At 40.1% G+C, this 15,475-nt stretch overlaps 1 protein-coding gene and 1 pseudogene across 8 annotated transcripts in view; both read left to right on the top strand.

Moving 5' to 3' along the window:
- RALYL (RALY RNA binding protein like) overlaps nucleotides 1-15,475 on the top strand; it is a 651,644-nt gene that overhangs the window by 572,023 nt on the left and 64,146 nt on the right. The window lies entirely within an intron of this gene.
- LOC311605038 (ubiquitin-conjugating enzyme E2 variant 1-like) lies at nucleotides 12,608-13,050 on the top strand (annotated as a pseudogene). Its single transcript has one exon. The product of its transcript is annotated as a ubiquitin-conjugating enzyme E2 variant 1-like (transcript).

Here is a 15,475-nt window from a genome sequence, read left to right as displayed (position 1 = left end):
TGTGTGGCTCCCACCATCAAGTTCTGGAAGGAAACCGAGAACATTGGCACTGTGCTGTAAGGTTGGGGGAACGATAGCTCCTCACTAGCTAAGAATACCAAAAGGAGTAACCCATTCCTCACACTGAGCTTATTTACTTACTTATTTATCTCTGGTGTCAAGTAAAGTTACCTTTATGGGTACTCAAAATGAAATGTATATATCTGACAATTCAAACCTTACATCCGTAACTGAGAGAAAACATGCAGTGTTTGTCTTTTGGTCTAGGTTACCTCACTCAGTGTGATTGTTTCCAGCTCTATCCGATTTATTGTATAATTAGTCCCATTTTCTAGGAATAATCAAGTTCCGCCTCTTTTGAACTGTTGGTCGGGGCTGTCCAAGAGACACCAACAACATTGTAAGTTATTTTTATTGCTCTTGGTTGCCCTCCAGATGTAGAAAGTAAGTCCCTATAGGTAAAGATACCATGTACTCCATACCATGGGCCCAGAGCCCTCTGAGTACCTCCTCTCTGAGGACTAGTTTCCATGTTACAAGAAGGCACCCTGCAGTCTTCCAAAGGAAGGAACTTAGGACCTATTCTACCACGCTATGAAGCCCAGCAAGGCTCTAGCTAAGGGTGCGATTGCATGCATGTCTTAGTGCTCTCTAATTGCACATAAGACCTACGCAACAAGAGGGAAATTAAGCCCACCTGTCTTGAAACCCTATCCTAATCCCTTTGGCTAGTAAATTAATCAGTCAGTCTGGGGGTAAAACCTACAAGCAGCACTTTATCAAACCATCAGAACTCCTGAATGCATTCCGTGTATGTCCTTATACTTACAGATAAGCATAATCCTTAAAACTCATCAAAGAAATTTTCCTTTGCCCGAGACAGAGATCATTACAGAAAACCACAATAATCAAAACACAGAGTTCTGAAGCCTAGTACCCAAGGAAAAATTTACAATATAGTTTCAGGAATCACTGCAGAAGAGAGAGGTAAGGTCTGGAACATCAAGTGGTTCACTGTGAGACTGTATCTCCTAGGATTTATCTATATCCATAAAGCCTCACCCTGAGCTGAATAAAGACACCAATAGTCATGCTAATGTTGATTTGTGGAAGTACACAAAGCCTCAACCCCATACATAGAAATATGAGAAACTAAGGAAACCTGAGACTGGGAGAACCAGTCTTCTCCCAGGGGAGAAAACATCAATTGGTTACCTGCTATCATACATTTATTCACCCTGAAAACATGCATGCAAATGACATTACACAGATTGAATTGATTCTATGTGTTTAGGAATAAGTATCTATATAAAAAGGATTAATGAAAAAGATGTAATGAAATGTATATATACATATTTACATATAAACACAACCTGATGAATTCATTCACTGGTGTGTGTGTGTGTGTGTGTGTGTGTGTGTGTGTGTGTGTGTGTCTGTCTGTCTGTCTGTCTGTCTGTCTGTTTCAGAATCCTGTGGGGGTGTCCTGAGTCCACATCCTGTGGGTTAGCCCAGGTGCTGCTCACTTGCAGAAGAGACTGGATGTGCCTCAAGATCAAGCGTTCCATTTCTCCATCACCGGTGGCTAGAATGCTTTAGGGTGAGGCTTGTAGTCTGGGCTCCAGGCCAAGTTTCTGCCCTTTCTGAAGGAGGCGGAAAAATGAGTTTTCCACAGGGTGTCATGGCTTAGCTCTTTTTAGAATGAGACTGCAGGTCTCAAAAGGCAATGGAGACTCGGGAGCTCCACAGACCCATGATCATACCAAGTGTTACAGTTCCTTGTTTGAGCTGCTATGCCAAGCACAGTAGCAGAAGCAGGCAAATGTCTGAAACTTGCTGGCAGCCAGATCTGGTGAGACACAGGCTGGCAGTACTTCACCGGTGGTCAGCACCTAGCCAGCTGTGGTGATGGAGCAGGCCCCAGTGGCTGCGAACGCAGTTCCGCCATTGCTGCCTCACAGCCAAGTGTTCAGTGGTGGTTCCCCTGGAATACATGGGAGTCTCAGACGGTCATGGCAAGCAAGAGATCATGAGAATGACCCCCACAAGCCAGCCAGCCTTTATTGATAAGCCTTGGGCAGTGGGGAGGGGTTTTGAGGGTGAATGTGTCTGATTCCTAGGGCTAACAGTGCCAGGATACTTAATCTACACACAGTGGTACAGTGCCTCATGTATAGTCAGGAACATGGGGCTCTATCACAAGATGGAGAAAACAGCGCTTATCCTCTGTGTGTAAGGGAATGCCTTCCGGGGACAAATCAAGGCCATTTGCTGTAGACTAGGGTCTCAGCACAGGGTGGTGTACTTCCAGGAATTCCCTGCGCTTGATGAAGTCCCTTGTTAGGGCCATATGGCACTCCTTAGGAAATCTGGGGTTACCTGACCAGGTCGAGTGGGAACCCTGCCTTCACAGGCTGATAGTGAGACAGTCATCCGTGCAAGTCAGACTTCAACCTTATCCAGCAGAGTCCCACATGTGTGCATGCACTCATGTGCCTATGAGTATGTGTGTTTAGGGCTGGCGTTTGGTAATAGATCATTATTTAGAGGGTTCATGTTAGGGGAAGACTGGTTATCTTTCTATCAATACTCATTAAGGACCAGCAGCTCTTCATTTAGAGCTGATCCCTTGTGAGAGGGTGCCCCATCGTATTAGCATATTCACTGGTGTTCTTACTGTTCAGTTCATTTAGACAACAAGAACCATTTCATGGAGGTTTTGTGGATGCTGCTTCCCTGACATATAATGTGTGTGAGTGTGCGCGTGTGCATGTGTGCATGTGTGTGCATGTGTGTGCGTGTGTGCGTGTGTGTGTGCGCGTGCGTGTGCGTGTGCGTGTGCGTGCGTGCGTGCGTGCGTGTGTGTGTGTTTGTGTGTGATACAATATCAAAACTGATCAACAGATGTCCTAATCCAATGGCTCTTACATCCTTTTTTTTAATAATAACACATTTTTATTGAAAATTAAAAATAATTCCTATTACATCTCATTTTCTATCCCATCCCATGCATCCTCCCATTTCTCCTTCCCTCCCACTTTCACCCATCATCAAACCCCTACCCAGATCTAGCCAATGGACAGAACATTCTCCACAGCTAAGTGGAGACTGGGGACTGACTTTCACAGGAACTCTGGTGCCCCATATTTGGCCATGTCCCTTTGTTGGGGAGGCCCAATGGCACTCAGAGGAAGGATAGCGGACTACCAAGAAAAGACTTGATACTCTAGCACCATATTCAGGGGGAGGAGGTCCCCCACAGCCACAGTCATAGGCTCTTACATTCTTTCCGCTCCCTTTTCCTTGATATTCTCTGAGCTTTTCAGCACAGGGATTATTAATTAATTGTGGGGGCGAGTTTTTTTTTTTTTTTTATACAGGTGAGAGCTACACTTTAGTACTGGTATCAGGATAAGTACTTAGAATACAGTAAAAGATAACGATGGATTTGGAAAGTGGCAGAAGTAGGTTCACTTCCAGTTTTCTTGTCTTCGCCAGCAATGCATAGTTATTGAGTTTACAGTACTATGCACTGATTCCTTCCTGTTGAGTGGGCCTTATATCCAATTACCCTTTAAACCAAGATATATAGATATAGATATATGCCATTATTTCACCATTGCAGATTTAAGTATCATTTAAGCTCAATACTTAATATGTATTGATAACATACCCTTGCATAATACAGTGATTATTCACATGCATACACATGTGAAAATATATATGCAATGTAGTATATGAAATATATGTGTTCCCCCGTGTAGTACATAAAATTGCTAATATGTATATATATGTATACATTGTGGAAATGTTTATCTTTAATGACTTTAGACAATGCATCTCATTCTATACTGTTAATATACACAATTTTTCAGTGTATTGGCTAAGAATAATTTTCATTAAAATAATTAAAATGGCTAGATAAAATTATATTTCCTATATGTATTTCACTTCCTTTTAAAATTGCCAAGACTAAAACTATGACCACTTTGCCCACCCTATATCACAGACATAAAATAAAGATTTCAAATTATAGATAATCACCTTATAAAAGTTGAGACATAATTACCCATGCACATTAACTGCATTTTCTTATTGCAAAATTATTTTTTCTTCTAGAGAAAAAGGACCAACTAATCAATATCTTCAATTAAGTTAAATATAATGCCTATGGGAGTAGAGCGTGGAGAAAGCACAGTTGATATCCTTCAGGGAACATCAATGACAAAATAAGTGACAGATTATTTTAAAAGCCACAAAGCCTCTACAGGAAGTTAGAAGTAGACCAATCAAGTATAAGAAATGGTTATCGACTGCTTTTCTCAATAGTAAGACTTTTTGAGTTTGAGCCTCCTTACAAATATGTGATTATGGTGGTATAAACATCACTTAAAGACATATCATTAATATTTGACAAAGTCACAACAAGCACTCCGTCAATCCTCTATCTAGGACAATGTATTAATATATTCAGCTTTTGAGACTATAAAAACAGTGGGGACAGTTGGCCAAAGTAGTTATAGAAAGCCTATTAGAAAAATTTTAAATTAAGGTTATAAAGGTTATTTGGTCTGGAAAAAATGAAACCAGACACTATTCTTCCTAGAAGGCAGTATCAAAGGAGATAAGAGGCTTGGCTGTCTAGTCCTGCCCCAAGTGTGCTTCCTCCCTACGGCAGTCAGGCTTGTTGGCACCGAGCTGGCCTAGAGTGTGGGAGCATGGGTGGGTGCAGTGGAGGAGCTTGGTAAGTGGTAATGTACAGGAAATATACACACCCGGGAACAGCTTTAGAGAACTGTTTCAGATTATTGTGGGGGATATTTATTCTTCTCGGGAAGTGGCCATGGTCTAAGGGGCAAATTTTGTGAGGCCATGTGTCATTGCCTAGGGCACTGGAAGATGCTTAATCTGCATACTCTGAGGCTATAGGATCTGGAGAAAATTCTTATAAGGTCAAACAAGAAATGAAACCTTATAGCTGTCAGGGTAACAAATTCCTACTAGGGTTGATGGTGGTGTCTTTCTGGCACCACGTTTGGGGAAGGGAGGTAGCCAGCTCCTCCCTTCTTTATGAGATCTGGGGTTGAAACTTCCTCAACACATTGTCCACAGCCCTGGGCTATTACAGTCCCACAGCTCCTCCCTTTTGTTTTGTAAAGAAGCATCATGGTCAATATTTATATTGGGAATAGTATGGCATTGAATCAGAACTTGATTGGCAGTGATTTTTGCGATGCTGCTTATCTGTCATTTTAGAAAATGGATGAGGCAGGGTCTCAAAAGCCAACTCAGGACAAAGGAAGGGGAGGAGCCTAGCCTTCAGGGGATTTCAGTACCATGGATAGGGATGCTGGGCAGGTAGTGTGCCTGGAGATCTCACCAGAGCTTGGAGCATTTGTACGTTTTATTCCATGAGTCCAGATTCTCTGATGTAGAATCAAAAGTCCTCCCCGAGCCCAATGCAAATCCCTCCCTGCTCAGCAGACAGCAGCAAGTCCAGAGCTTTCCAGTTTGGAGAACAAGCCCAGCTGGGGAGGAGATTTGTCACTTGAAGGGACTCAAGGGTGTCCATGGTGGAAGCCATAGCCTGGTCAAGCTTGTCCTGTAAACTCTCAGCCAGGTGCTGTGTCCGGTCCACAAATAAGCAAATGATGGTTCTCTTCTTTATGTTTGAGCAGGTAAAAGGCATCTATCAACTTTATCAGTCCATTTCTGACTGAGTCACCAAACTGTAATGTACCTGAATCAGCATCCATGCCGTATGAATGGGTGGTGGGTAATAATAAGCAGCGAAAGAGATTCACTGGCTGTTGCAGAGATTTTCAGGTCTCAGACATTCTTCCACGTCAGCAGTCAAAAGTTTTAGGATGGAGGTCTTCCCTGTTTAAATCTAATCTTAATTAACGTTGAAGGAGCCCACATGTTTTTGCTTCTTGTTGAAAAAAGGGCAAAACCTGTTAGCATAAGGTTATTGTGTAGTTCAGATGCCAATTTCTGTATCTTCTCCCACCCCCCACCCCCATTCTGGTTGCAATTCTTGTTCTGAGAATCTGAGCTCTCTATGTTTTATAAACTCTGCTTCCCAATTGCTCCCTGATGTTCCAATAAAGCAGCTTACAGCAACCGCTGATGGGGGAGAGAATAAGTCTAGACTTCCTGCCAGCCAGGGGAGGAAGAGTTAGAGGAGGAAGTAAGAGACTCGGTCACAGGAGATGTCTAGGAGAGACAGCTGGAACAGGAAGAGTCAACACTAAGTATCTCTGGGACGTACGCTGGGAGGAAGCCAGGTTCTGTTACAGGGTTAAGAATAGAGATGTAACAAGAATAAATTAATAAAGGAGAAAAAAATAAAAAAATAAAAAATAAAAAAGAATAGAGTGATCTAGACAATGGACAGAACACTCTCCACAGTAGAGTGGAGAGTGGGATATTACTTTCTCACATACTCTGGTGCCTCACATTTGACCATGTCCTCTGGAGGGGGAGACCTGGTGGCACTCAGAGGAAGGACAGCAGGTTACCAAGAAGAGACTTGATACCCTATGAGCATATACAGGGGGAGGAAATCCCCCTCAGTCACAGTCATAGGGGAGGGGAATAAGGGGAAAATGGGAGGGAGGGAAGAATGGGAGGATACAAGGGATGGGATAACCATTGAGATGTAACAAGAATAAATTAATAAAGGAGAAAAAATGCAAAAAAATAAAAAATTCTACTTGAGGAAAAAAAAAGAATAGAGTGATAACTACGCAGTCGTGAAGCTTATTGTTAAACAAATATAAAAGAGTCTCAATTACTTGTGTGACAGCTGGATTAAGAGAGAAACTGAGAAACAGACACAATTTTATAAAAATAACCATAATAAAAACCTCTTTCCCAGTGCAAAACATTTTCTGACTTATATGGGTTGGTTTAAACCAAAAGTCTTTTCTAAAATCCAGTGGGTTTTTGTTTTGTCTTGTTTTGTTTTGCTTTTGAAGCTGGGCTGCCTGTCTCACTGACATTTAAAAATATTTGAAGTCAATAGAGCATCCTGTGACCTATCTCTGGAGACATTATATCCCTCTTTTGTTTTATGAAGTGTTACTTTAAGGTGTCATTAGATCTTTTTATAATTGTGTGACCTGTAAGGTTGTAAGTTATACCAGTAACATGTTTTGTGTTATTATTGGATACTTATGATAGAACATTATCAGTTTTAATCTGTTAAGGCATTCGTATGACGGTCATTCCTTCTCATGAATGTGTAATAACAGAATTAGTCTTCTTAGAACTCAAGGCAGAAACCAATGGAAATCCTGAATAGGTATCGTGTATGATATACATACTTAAATATTTTAAACCTGCAAAATGACACGTATCCCTCTGTCATTTGAGGACATAGTACCTTTCAAGTAACTCCCAGCAGGTAATGGAAATATTTAAAGAACAAGTAGGATAATTTTTTATAATTTTCTTGTTCTGTTGCCAGGTTATAGAAAATTTTTTCTTTAAGCCCCTAATATTAACATTATATCCTTTTTTTAAGCTTCTAATTGTAGTTGTATGAATAAAAAAGCTAATTTTTAATTATCTGGAATAAGTTTAGTAGTTTCTAAATGTGAAACAGTGCGTTTGCATTTTGATGGTCAGTAACTATATTAAGAGATTTTGGAAAATCTAATAGAACCATGGCTCTGAGTTTTGAACTAACGGATAAGGACTGTGAACTACTTTACTTATATTTCTTGATTTATAACGTGTCATTCCTGATTTACTGGCATCTCTATAAAAGGCAGGAACTTTAGAAATTTGTGTTTCTCTCATTATACGAGGGAGAATTCAATTAGTTCTCTTTATTAATCAAAGTCACTTGCTTCGGGTGTTTTTTGTTGTTGTTGTTGTTGTTGTTAATTTCTCCCCAAAGTTTATTGCACCTCTTTGTCTGTTTTCGTCAGCTGCCCATAATGAGGTAATCACATAAGGCCCTACAATCTCTTCTGGCTCCATTTCTGCCAGTTGACAAAGTCCCATTCTTTCTTTTATAATTAACTTAGAAACCTATTATATTTATGTTTTTAAGTTTTTACTGTTTATGTGCGAAAAACATCCATTTAAAGATATGTTTTTTTCTGTATAAGAATTTCTGTGGGAAAAAATAAGTAGAAGGTACAACAACCAAATTTTAATCAAGTTCTAAATCCAAGCGATCAACACCATGTGCCTCCTGGAATTTTTTTTTTCTGTCAGAGCCAATTCTCTTTCAGCCTCAGCTGATAATCTTCCTGGACCATTTAAATCCAAATTACCTTGTAAGGCTTAGAATAAACTGCTCAGCCCTTGAGTAGCTGACCCCATAGTGGGCCGTAGCCAGTCAATATCCACAGGCAATATTTGAAAGCCACCAAGAGTTTACAAAGGATCTCTTTTGATCTGTACCTTCTGCGGTTGGATTCCTCGTAGGCCCATCCTATAAACCATATAATCAGCAGAATCGTCTCCTGGTATTTTTTTGGTGCAATCTGCAATCCCCAAAAAGGCAAAACTGCTTTTTATTTTATTAAATATTTTTCTTAAGGGATCTACCTCTGAATCAACCAGTAACATATCACCCATCTAATGAATGACTAATACTGAAGATTTAAACACCATGGACTTGGTACTTTATGTCTTGACTGTGTTTGGTTTTATATTAGAAGTTTAGCTCACCCTAGATTTTTCTCCCCTCAAGAGGTCATTGATAAGAAGGTATTCCCACTTTTAGTGGAAAAACAACTTTTAAAACAAAACTCAAACAAAAAAGCAAGAAAACTCTAAGTTATGGGCCAGCTGTGGTATTTCTTGCTTCAGCAGAAAACCCCTGTCTGTCATTCTTGGAATTTAGATGTTGCTGCTCTGTGTAGGCAATCCTGTAGCAGAAAAAGCTGACAGGCAATAGGTATGTGCAGCCTTAGCTAGGGGATTCAGCATCATATGGCTGTGTCTGTGGCTCCCCAGGAATCCTTTTCTCTCTGTCACCATCCATGCCCTCCCTTCTGCAGCAGACGTTGCCTTTTGTTTGGTTTGTTTTGGTGTCCCCTCCAAGCCTTGCATTATGCAGGGAAAGCAATGCATGTATATCCCAAAGGACCTCCGCTCCCACAGGCATGTGCCTGTTGGCTTTGTAACAGCACTGTCTAACAGGTAAGCAGGGAGGGGGCAGCCTCTTTGTTTGTTTACTCCTTGGAATATTGACTGAGAAAGGGAGGTAGGAAGGATGGCAAGGGTGTGCAGGCTAGACAAGGTGGGGTCTTGTGCTGGAAACCCATGGAGGCCTAACTAATCATGCTATCCTGTTGGCAGGGCTGCCTGTTAGGCTCCCTTGGAGAAAACTGTTTACAGTGGCAATCTGACTTTGAGGAGGGATCCAGCCTCGGTGGGATAGACATTAACTGGAAATGCCCGAAATTCCAGATTCATGGCAGAGTCCTGAGTAGAGGGAGAAATGGACTAAGCCAGAAGTTTAATTGGGACTTTTTTTTTTCTGCCTCATTGAGGTAATCACAGTCATGGAGATTGTAAAGCTGTTGTGTGATAGTGGGGCGGGCGTGGCTAATGAAAGCCCAGGGTTTACATATAAGGCATTTTTTCCCCTAGTCCAGGGAGGAGATGGGGGAAGGGGATCCAGAAGCTGCCAAAATGGTCCTCAGTCTTTGTAACAGAGTCCTTTGGAGTTCAGGGTTGCTGAGTAGGCCCAGGGTGGCCTATTCCCCCCACCAAACTATAACAAAGTATGCTCTTTCAAGTGTGTTTGGTTGGGCGCCAATTTGTTACATTAAAATGTATCTGTTCAGCCTTGGAAGCCATTAACTGACACAAAGAGACTGAAATGTAATTCAAAGTTGCAAGCACTAAACTGGGCAGAATCTAAACTGCTACTTTTTAAACAATAAACTAAAATAAACTACTCTAATCCTCATAACCTACGTATATCCCAAGCATTTGCCAATCTGATTCTCAGTGGCTTCTCTCCTCCAACTCCCAGTCAACTGTAAACTCCTGGTTTCTCCCCCTCTCTTGGAAGTCCCACCTTCCACTTCCTGTCATTCTGTCCAGTGGATTGGCTAAGCATTGCTTTACTGACAGTTGTTACATCCACTCAAAACATTGCTCAACAGGAATTCACTGATCATCCTGTGAAAACCGATACCATAGTCTCTGTTCAGAGGACCTGGCTTCAGATGTGGCTACCACATAGGGGTTTTTATACAAGAAAAATAAAGTGAATTAACTCTGTTAAAAAAAAAAAGAGCTGTTAAATATAAGCATGGGATAGGAAACTGCTGTGTATAGAATCATGTGTTGGCTGTGACATTATTTTAAGGTATGTTTTTTAAGGAATGTTTCCATGTTTCATATTCAAAATAAGACTTTTACCATAGAGCTATCTTCATACTTTATATGAAGCAAATATGTACTGCTATCAAGGCTGCATTAATAAATTATTATTTTTTTTAAATTACTCTAAGACATCTCTGAGCTCCACTAACACTCAAGATGGATCCAGTCATCCCACCGTAGAATTGTCAAACCTATGATGAGCATAGGTTCTGCCAGTAACCCTATAGCACACCTCTACTTCTCCTCAGCTTTATAACCAGGGCAATTCTTAAGCAGAATGGAATCTACTCGAACAGACTTCTGACTTATTTCCCTGACTTCGTATTCTTCATTACTCTTGTATTTCAAGCAGCAAAACCCTACATCTTTGCCAGTTTCACACCAAAATCAAAATTACTAACAATCACCAAAAAGTAATCCAGAACAATTGTTTCTCCTGGAGCTTCTGGCCTGTTCGTCCCCTCATTCTTCTCCACACACTTCCTGAGATGACTTGGAATCTTAAGTTTTCTAATTGAAAACACTCTAAATGAAAGTGCTCCTTCATCTTAAGAAATACTTTATTGGATCATTGTGTTATGTTACTAATGCACTAATAAATATTTCTAACAATTTCCCTATATCCAAGGTCCAGCTCAGGTAGCAGTATTCTGTGTCCAAATTTAGACCTTTCAACATCACTGTCCTCCAAACTCGAGCAAGTTGTTGATCTTATGGGACTTGGGCCCCATGCCTCTTGTTTATTATTTATGTTTACATATAATCCTCCTGTTTTTAGAGAAATGTAGCTAAGTTAATTAAATCTTTCAGAGTCTACTCAAATATTTGTAGAACATACTACTGATATTTTTGCTTTTTCAATTTTGACTTTGTTATCTGTTTGTTTCACAGTTGAATATGAACTGTAGCTTTCACAATGCTGAAAGCTAACATGTGAGTTACTAACTACATCTAGTCAATGAGAGAAATGGAGGCAAACCCTGCCCTGACCATTTCTTAAAAGTGTAAAAGAAATCAGTCTTTTTTGTACTTTCAAGTTCTCCAATAAGACCTGCCTTTTATTTTAATGAAAATTATATTTCTTGCTGAAGTCTACAAGAGCCTTCTAGTCTAGATCAGGAGTCTAGTATATTATGGTTATTTTTAAAATCAATAATAAAATTCCATAAAAATAACTTATTATTTATTTTCTCAATATTTCACACAACTTCAATTAGCACCTACCATGTGATAAGCCTTATTTTTCATACATGAAGCAGACATACTGAGGAACTAATATAACAAAGAAAAAATAAACATGGTTCTTTATTAAAACGTTATGATTTGGTGGACATACTTTATTGGGAGGAATTTTCTTTTATCAAAACATTTTTATATATACATTTATATTATTGCACATATATACAATAAACTACCTATAGCAAGAAGAACCATGACACAATCGGGAATTATATAAATGTTACATTCTTAGTGTTTTCACTATTTGTATTTGACAGCCTTGAAGAAAACATCTTTCCTATCTTGATGCGTCTAAACTCCTGAATGTAAATCAATCTCCATCACATCTTGTCATTATCAACTTAAAACATCTATCTAGACCTAAAAACATCTTAACCCCTAAACAACTAAGCTTCATTGTAAAACTAAGCTACCTAGTCTTCTACTCCTTCAGAGACCTGAGAAGGAATAAACTTGATTAGCTGAGTGTGCTGGTAGTGCAGGTTAGTAGCTTTCCAAATGAGAAGATGACATATTTTCAATGTCAATTAATAGGAGTGTTTCATACATTTCTCATTACCTAATTATTTATTTTCTTATACTTTATAAGTTGTTTTCATGGTTTTCCCACCAACTATAAATCCCTCGAGGTCAGGAAAGCAGCTCACTGTAAGTAGTTCATGGCTGAAGGGTAAAGAGAAACTCGGGCAGACATAGTCTTCTTCATTCCTCCTTAAACTTTCCTTCAATGCTTCCGATCTATGTAATCCTAAGTACATTACTTCTCTTATATTCTGTTTTAATCCACAAAGTAATCTTAACAATACATGCTTCACAAAGTGTTTTAATAATATGTGCTCCACATATTTATCATAAGGAGTAAATGTTATCGCCTGTAATATTTTATATCTTATAAAGAACATCATCTAAATAAATGATAGATGAATAGATGCACAGAATGGATAACTAACAGACAGCTATTGAATGAAATGAGCTCATTTTGCTGGCCTTCAAGCAATAGCGATGCAAGATGGCAGCTACCACAGGCTCAGGAGTAAAAGTCTCTCAAAATTTCTGGTTGTTGGAAAACAGCCGGAAGGCCAGAAAGGAAAAGGTGACAGCACAGTTAGAGGAGGTCTAGAGGACAACAAAGACATGATGCTTACAAGGTGGACAGGGCTGATAATTGGGCTTCTAAGAATCATTTATGAAAACCAAATATACAGCCTTAAAATAGAATGTGAGCCTAAATCCTCAGAAGCACCCATGTCTGTGAGATTTGTAATAAAGGTCAATATGAGCGGAGTGAGTAGTTCAAATGGAGTGGTGGATCCAAGAGCCATGGCAGGGCTGGCAAAGTGGCAGAACTGCCACAGCATCAAAGTCATCCTGAAGGACCTTGGATGGTTGATGATGTCAAAAGAGAACACGAAGCTGCCACAGGTGCCCAAAGCACAGTGTTGCAGCGATTAGTCACCAGGGCCCTGGCTTCCGCTCCCCATCCAACCTAAGTCTTCATTTTCCACAGTAGTGAATTTTCTAGATACATCTGTAGACCTCAAAGTACTGGAGAGGAAGCTCTACTCAGACTTCATCCTGAGACATGTTCTGATACTAAGTTCCTGTCCATTGGAAATACCTAAGTTGTACTGTGTAACATCTGTCGAGTGTAACTGCTGTCTGCCTGGTTGAACTTCTGGGGTTAAAAAAGGTGTGTTGAAATCAGTTTCCTCTGCGAGAGGTGTGCACAGCTAACGCAACTGTGAATAGACCCGTCACACAATCACCTGCTGCTGGCACATGGGCTGGTTCTGCCTTTGCCCCACCATGGCTGTATGGTGGACCTTAAAATAGATGGGAAGGCTTTAGGTGGCAGCCGTGGACCAACAGCTGGACTTGTGTGCACTTTGGCTGCACCGCGGCTTTCACAGGTCTTAAGTGATGCCCCATTGAAGTCATTGTGTCCACTCCTATACTCCCAGCCTTGGACAAAGCTTAGATGATGCCCATCATCTCCACCTGAAATTGGCCCTGGGTTATGGACTCAGGGCTTCCCTCTCCATACCTTTATCAAGAGGCGCTCCTCTCCTCCTCCTCAACTCCCTCGCTGCCCATTCCTGCCCAACGCTTGCTTTGTCCAAGAGCCATCAGATGAGATTGGGCGACTCAGACCGGCCAGCCCTCAGGGTCCTTGGTGGTTCTGCCTAGAGAAAGGCTGTGCAGAGAGTTCTCAGTGCACCATGGTTCTGACTTGGTTCCTTTTCCCATAATCACTTTGCCTTTACACATTGAAGAGATTTGAACAGGGCTCTGTATCACCCACCTGATATGGAGCCTGACAACTGGGACAGGAGGCCCTGACCGTTCTGACTCAGGTTTCAGTGTCGCTCCTCATACCCTCACTGAACCAGTTATACTTAGGAACTGATATGTACATACATATACATGTATGCACATAACAACAATTATTGAAAAATATATCTCATGGATTTGAAGCAGAGTAAGTAGGGATATATGGGAAATTTTGGATTCAGGAAAGGGAAGAAACAAATGATTTGATTGTATTTTAATATCAAAAAGATGAGAAAAATAGATTTGTAGTGTTATGCATACCAAACATGGAATATCAAATATACATTCCGCCCTTGAAACCCAGAATTTCAAAGATATAGCATTATTACTATTTATCTTGTCCAATAAATTTTTGCATGATGGTGTGACAGCTTGTGCGTTGTAGTCAACAGATCAAATTCTCATTAGATACCACACTCCAGTCATAATGTGCAAACTCTCTTTAGTTAGTGTAGCATGTCCACTACAGGGAAAAGTCACCCTCCATTAAAAACCATTGATCTGGAGACATATCTCCAGGTTCTTTATTTGTGTCTGGGTATATTGGATATCTAGAGGAGACTAAAATAATTTGAATTATTTTTCACTACATAAATCAGAGATTTGTATATAGGCAGATGGTGTCATCCTGCATGCCTAATTTCCTTTATAGATCGTATCCCATGTTACAAAAAAGGCCCAATCATAATTTTGTTCACTGTATCAAAATGCAATAATATTTATCACAAAATCAGTGTATTCTAGAGAAACCAGCTCTGTAATGATTTGACATGGCTTTACTTTTTTAACAAAATTCCATGGCGGTACTTTAGGAAAACTACTTTATCTGTATGATTAAAAACTGACTCCTACTTTCTTGAGTTCCAGTCCTCCTTCTACAAAATCTAATGGAGCTTATGAGCTAGCACTATTTTTATTTATCAGTCTTCTGATGTTATTTAGTAGTTCTAAATTCAGGCACTGGAATTGTGCATAAAAAGGACAGGACAAAGCGGTTTTATTATGACAAGATACTTGCTTTTCTTGTAATGCTTCATGTTTTTGGATAATTTATACAATGAGGTTTTCTTTGAATGTGTCATTACTGACTCTCCTAAAATATGTTGTAACATGACCAGTATTGTATGCGTATTAGTAAAGACTCATTGTGCATCTTAACCAAGAATGCCACCTCTTATTGTCAGCTCCGTAGCTTCTTTCCCACCTTTTACCTCTTCACTAAACTTTATAGTCACATACTCAGCTGGCTTAGTTTTCTCCTGTACTTGGATACCTCACACAAACACTAATGCTTTGGTCCAGTCTGACCAATCATCAGTCTCCCTGGACCTATCCTCAGAGAAGCAGTGATCCACTCATCTGCCCATCAGTCTACAGACTCTGAAAATTCAATATGGAGCTCTTAGCTGCATGACAGTTCCAACTGGCACCCAGAACCATCTCTCCACTCTGCTTCACTCACTGAGGCCTTACACACTCCTTCCACTTAGTCATTTTCCTCCAGGCACATTCATTTATTTTCCAAATTCTGTCCTATGCTCTTTCT

The sequence above is a fragment of the Acomys minous genome (assembly GCF_964271855.1).
Source record: "Acomys minous genome assembly, chromosome: 9".
Classification (NCBI taxonomy): domain Eukaryota; kingdom Metazoa; phylum Chordata; class Mammalia; order Rodentia; family Muridae; genus Acomys; species Acomys minous.
This window is presented reverse-complemented; position numbering and strand designations above follow the sequence as displayed.